The following is a 6840-nucleotide window of genomic DNA, read 5'->3' as shown; positions in this document are numbered from 1 at the left end:
TGATATTTCATCATTCCTGATCCATGTACTACTTGTGATGTGAAAACTTGTTTGTCGGGGCATCGATTATTGTCACAATAGTTTATGTAGAATTAAGGGGGAGATAACTTTGTACCTATGATTGTTAACCCTCTTTAGCCTGTTTGTCGCGACTATTGTCATGCAGGAAAATTACATCCCCTGTTTCGGCAGGGGCATGTCAAGTACCATTGGATTTAATGTCCGAACAAACAGCATATTCCTATTGAGAGAATCACTTATTATATGAAATTATATAAATTTTATGTCTTTTTACGAGATATTGTAGAATGAAAATTACCACTACTGACGGATGTTTGACTTATTAAAAATGGCAGCTGTTTGGGCAAGATGCACAGGTTATGCTCAAATCCATAAGACTGGCGATGTTAGCATGGAAGTGAGTGAGTGAGTTAAGATTTATTGTTATGTCTCTGTTAAGAATCTTGCAATTCCATTGGTTAATCCGTACCATGTGACAAAACAATACATTTCAATGTTGACCCTGAAATCATGTGACTGACACTGACCTCGAATATTGATTAGTCACATGATCAGTATTGACCTGTCAAGTGATGAATATTGACCCATCTGCTAGAATCAAGATGGCGTCTGGATCGACCGGTTCGCAGCTACGTTACTATAATGAAACAGAGGACAGTTTAAAGACTTTTTAAACTTGAAAGTGAATTTCGGTACAACAAAACGAATGATTACTCTTGACAAGGTCAATATGCGAAAACTAGGACCCTCGGACCCAACTACCTTCAGTGTTCTGACTGGACAACCGCCTGCGGTCGGTCTGGTCAGACCACCTCAGGGGTCGGGTCCTAGGATATTTGTTTTTGCATATTAACCTAGTCAAGAGTTATTATTTGTGTTTTGGTACATCTAGTATTGATTGTATAGTATTGATGGTACTGTGTGCTTTAAATGAAACTGGATTAATAAGGCAGACAAAGGTACAGTAATATTCCTTGCTAAGATATTAGTAGTCAGGGCAGCATATTGTCACACATCATGTCTCCTCGCGCTGAGGCGTCACCCTGGACCCAGTATATAACTGGTACTCATATTGGACAGGTCCTGAGATGGATCCAGGTACTACCCGGACCCATAGTTAGTCACAGCATAATTATTTTGTTTAATGACAATACGAATAAAACTCCATGGTCGCACAAGTCGTTAATGTTCGCATTACTTTCTGACTGAACACATTCACTCTGACTTTTATGTTTGAGTAAAGATAAAGCTTCAGTATTTAGGATCAAATCGTTTTATAAGTTTATCTGAATGTTTTTTGCCAGGGCTGCGGTAAAACAATTCCCACTCAGACATTTTGTACCTACTTTGGGTACCCGGATAGTAAATTTTGACCCGTATCAACCCAATAACATATCATCATACCTCAGATCAGGATACACACATCACGTTGCACTAGCTTTGAGAGAAACAGTGAATATCTGTCTGATTTTATTCTCTTTGTACTTTATAACAATTATATAGCATGTATGGTAAATCAAGCTTGATATTATGAACCTAAACACTTCATCCGATCTTGTTGCCCATCAGAATAATGCTTTTCATGAACTGAAATTTGGCTTGAGAAAATGTGTATTTTCATGCTGTGCAATGCATATATTGTATCGTTTTAATTCCAATAAGCACCCCCGACCAATCTGTAAGTAGTCTTTATGAGTGTGCCTGCTAAGACTGGAAATTTACATGACAAGAAAACTATGTGTACATATTTTCTTTATCTTACACACCGGTGAAGATCTGAGGTAGAATAGGTCTTCAGCGACCCATGCTTGCTGTAAAAGGCGACTGTGCTTGTTGTAAGAGGCGGGTGGTCAGGCTTGCTGAATTGGTTGATGCATGGCATTGTGTCCCAATTGCATGGATCGATGCTTATGATGTCAATCACTGGATTGTCTGGTCCAGACTCGATTATTTACACACCGCCCTCATATAGCTTGAATATTGCTGAGTGCGGCGTTAAACAACAAACAACAACTTTATCTTACTTTAAGATACTTTTAAAATACTTGCTTCTGGTTGGTTAAGGAGTGGGCACTTATTTTCCATGTAGCCAGTTCACAGTCCTGTTGGCTCAGGGTACATAGGCTCACACACAGGGTACATCAAAGCACATACCCCTCGAGATCGGTTGGCAACTTATAGAGTATATCACAGAAAACAGTAGCATAGAAGGGCTTTATTATTGCATTACGATCATCAATACCATTTTAGTTTGATCGACATTTGAACGAAGTTTATTTAATACAAATTGATCTCTGAAAACAAATTTGAATTGTGTATGGTTTTAAAGTGTCCCCTTTGTCAATTGTCGCTTATTAGTGTGAATACGGTATCAGAGCCAGGTTTAACATCATGGGTGAATGGGTTTGTTTTTTACCTCTTTCAAGCCTCGAGGGCTTCAACACTTCATGGATATTTGAAAAATTATGCAATATACTGTTCTTCAGTCTTTGTGAATAGCTTAAATATCATGTCATGCATTGTCTGTACTATGAGCGCCCATTCAAAACCCCATACCATGTACGAACGGCTGAAGCAGTATCCGGCAACATTAGAGATGCTTTAATGTTTCTCTTAATACCATTCCGTTTGTACTTTGTTCAGTTACGTCAATCTAATGTTGGACCGAGGTCCGGGGTTCAATTTAAGGAGATTGACTTGTACAGTACCAGGTGCATGTTGAAATGAAAACCAGGTTGCACCAGTCAAAACCAGGTTGCACCAGACAAAACCAGGATGCACCAGTCAAAACCAGGTTGCACCAGAAAAACCTGGTAGCACACAGGTCCCATAAATTTATCTAAATAGATAAAACCTCAGATCTCTGATGACTGTGTCATGATTTTACATAGAGTAATGACATATTGCTGTAACAGGAACATGTGCACATAATCTTGAAGTACCCACAATTTGATGACCTCACACAAAAGAAAGCATGACAAATTACACATAACACAGGGATTAGTGATGTAGTGTGGTACATCAAGCTTACAGGTATTGAGTGTGTTCAAAAATGATGAAACAGGTTATTGTTTGTCGGGCACAAATTTGAAATCTTTTCACGTGCACTTGGTGCATGTAGACATAAATATTAGGTTGCACTTTTCAATAAATGGTTGCACTGGTGCATGTTTTATGTAGCTAAATTGAGCCCTGAGGTTACACATTTGATTGATGATTTACAGAAGTTTTTTATATTAACCAAAAAGCTAAATGCGGTTAAAATAAAAATATAAATTTGTGTAGCTCAGTTGAAGGACACCCAAATTTTTTCCTATGTACCATCATTAATGTGTCATGGTCATTACGATATATTTTATTGTATGTTGCATAAAGTGTTTTGGTTAGTAGGCTTATATGGTATAGTGGGGAGAGTGTGAGTTGGGTTTAACGCCGCTTTTAACAGTATTCTAGGTATATTGTGGCATGTCAGCTTAATGTGGGAGGAAAGCATGAAGTGATGCAGGTCCCAGACGTTTTCCTCTTCGGTGAAATCCACGAGCACGGGTATGGTGCTGACAAACCTAGAAACATAATCGGGGCGAACCGGGATTCAAACCCACAATCTTAGTTTCTGGCGTGCCCAAAGGGACGCAACTCTGCACAGCGAATCGCGGCGCCTTAGACGACTGGGCCACCGGTGCCCCCTATAGTGGGGAGAAAGAATGCGAACACTGTTTCAAGTGTAGGATGTTAATAATAATCTTTCGATGTTACGAGAAGGTCATGTCTTAATCACTTTTTACCTTGTGTTCTACTTAAATGTTTTCTAATCTATCAGAGATGGAGTGGTATTGCCAAAAATATGTATTTAAAAAAATTTAATTTAGTTTCTGATTTTGGTTTTTGAAAGAAAATGCCCATGTAAGTTCACCCATGGTTAGGTCAAAGGACCAACATAGGCAGATCTATGGGGGTCCAGTAGGCTCATACGCCCCCCCTTTCGAAAATCAAATGTATGTTGAAGGCAGTACAAATTGACTGAGAGAGGATTTTGATATTTTGGACCCCTCCCTATTTAAAATGCTGGAGGGGCGGTCGGGTAGCCTAGTGGTTTAGGCGTTCACTCGTCATGCTGAAGATCCGAGTTTGATTCCCTACATATATACAATGTGTGAAGCTCATTTCTGGTGTCCCCCGCCAGAATATTGCTAAAAGCGGTGTAAAACCATACTCACTCACTCACTAAAATGCTGGATCTGCCCTTGGACCAAGGAGTTGACAGGTTCTATTTGAATACTGAATCTTCACTTTGTATGAATAAAATATTCATTTTCATTGTATGCTGTGTGTTAAATACACCACACACATTTACATCATCCTGTTGATGAAGCAGAACAGTGGGATGGAGTACTGGTTACTACTGTATTGTGATATTCTCATTACACTGGTATATAATCATTTTTTCTCTGGGGTTCATACAAATTTTCATACCAAATGTATGCTTCCATTTTTATTTATTCCCTTATTTTTTTATCAGTATATTTTTGTTGGACTCCGATCTATGGACTGTATTTGGTATATGGCTAATAGGCTAATTCATGGCAAAAATGTACTCTTTGTAAAAGTGATGTCATGCTTGATTTTGGTTTGAGGTGTGAATTTACCGTATTCGACATAATAAGCGCCCAGGGCGCTCTGAAAATTAGAAATAGCGGGCTCTTATTAGAATATTATTTTGGTGGAAAAATACAGAGTTGAAAGATATAGTTCATAGTTTATGCTGACAGCCTGAAATGTTTATATACGACAGATATATTTTTCCAGAATTTATTTGCCCATAATTAAGGGTGCATATAACACACGAGTGTGTATTATATGCGAATAAAAAAGTCTTTTGTACATTTATCAATCGGAAGGGGTGCTAACTGGGATTTTTCATTAGCTAATATATCAGCAAATATCGCCGTGGGCACTTATTACGTCGAATACAGTATGTTTTTTAAAGTTTAGGAACTCTATTTTTTCCAACATAAAATAAACAGGTGCTAAAAAATAATTCAATTTATGAGTAAATACAAAAATATCAAATGCTTTTGGCCTTTACTATTGCAGCCCTTGAGCACCATTTACGATCCTTACCTCAGTATTATTTTCAGATTTAGGGTGGTAGTATTTATACAAGATCTGACCTTATAAGATTTACCATAGTTTATGTCTCTATTTGGACTACACGGTTACAGGTTCTAGTTCAAAAATGATGATTGGTGGTCAAAATAAAAATAATAAAATATCTAAAAATAAACTATGTGACCAGATTTACAACCACCAAAGAACCGTCCATGCAAAAAATCCTCAAGCCAAGAAAATTTGCCATGTCAATAGCAATGGAAACAGTTCTTACACGCAGTCTCTTTTGAACCATCATATCATGTCACTGACACTGTTAATTTTTTTTTTTAATGAAATATATTAATAGACAAGGACTTTTTATTATTATTTTAGTTTTATTCGACGTCGTTAAATTTAGTTCAGATCCAGCAAAAAGACTTTAGGAAATATGCCCAATATCCAAGAATCCTTCATGGGTCGGAGTCCTCCCATGGATCTGTGCGTCATGTTCATCTACTGTCTTTTGTCATCTTCCCGAGGCAAGAGAGTTAACTGACTTTCAAAGTCCAGTTTCCACCCTTGCCGAACTAGGTTGGAATTACTGGGCTAGATCGTAGCGCCACCAGTGGCTATTACCAGTTATGTCCCTTATAAGCCTTTCCTATGGACCAATCAGATTCCACTTCTCGTATCACTCGTGTTTGCTTCACACAAAATGGTGGCCCCCAGTCAGGACGATCTGATCGATAATAAAGATCTATATTGTGATAAAACGGGTCTTACATCGCGAAATGCATCAAATCATGTGAGCACATTGATTAAAAACATGAAAAGATTTGGAAATTATCTGCTGATGAGTTGGCGGTGCACATGTTTTGCAAATCCTGCAATCGACCGAAATCTGCACGACAGTTTACGAACCGGATTTCGATTTCGGTGCGCAATTTTGATTGGACTATGCATAGACTCGTTAGTCCGGCCAAAATGTAACTCCATAATACCAGCCTAGTTTGGCAAGGGTGGAAACTGGTCTTTATAGTCAGTTAACTCTCTTGCCTCGGGAAGATGGTCTTTTGTATGGGGGAGCTTGACACTGTCTCATTCAATATGCTCCATCTCTTGTGTACAAGCTCCCTCTCTGCCTATCATCTCCACATATTATATAGTGTGTTCTGATTCTATTTATTCCTGTTTGACATGCTGAAGTTGTGTTATGATTACAAATATAATTTGGTGTGTGAATGAAGGAGAGTAATTTGCAATAATTGTATTATATGCATGAATAATATCTTATAAAGCTGACACAGGATGGAGGTTGGAGTTTAAGTTTATTCAATTGAAGGCCATTTTTTTTTTTTTTTTTTTTTTTTTTTTAACAAGCAACAAGAACTAATGATAATAGCACTTATGTTTCAGATTTAAGACAATTACAGGATCAAGGTTCATTTGGCTGAAAAAGTAACACCATATTCGGTTCTTGAGCAGTCTCATTACTATCAGACATTTGTACCACTATACCCTGATGATTTTAATGAGATTGGTTTTGATATTTTCAAAAATTTGTGTAGGCAGATAGGTCAAATCTTAAGCGTGAAAAACTTCCAAAAAATCCATGAAGGTAGAGAACACAAAGAAAAGTTGCTGAATAAAAAGTAAAATAATCAAGGCCTGCAATCATGTCAATAACCATATTGGGGGGGGGGGGGGGGGGGGGTAATTTTTTTTGAA

This window comes from Haliotis cracherodii, unplaced genomic scaffold (genome assembly GCF_022045235.1).
Source record: "Haliotis cracherodii isolate W230 unplaced genomic scaffold, xgHalCrac1.p SCAF_33, whole genome shotgun sequence".
Taxonomy (NCBI): domain Eukaryota; kingdom Metazoa; phylum Mollusca; class Gastropoda; order Lepetellida; family Haliotidae; genus Haliotis; species Haliotis cracherodii.
Note: the sequence above shows the minus strand (reverse complement) of the source record.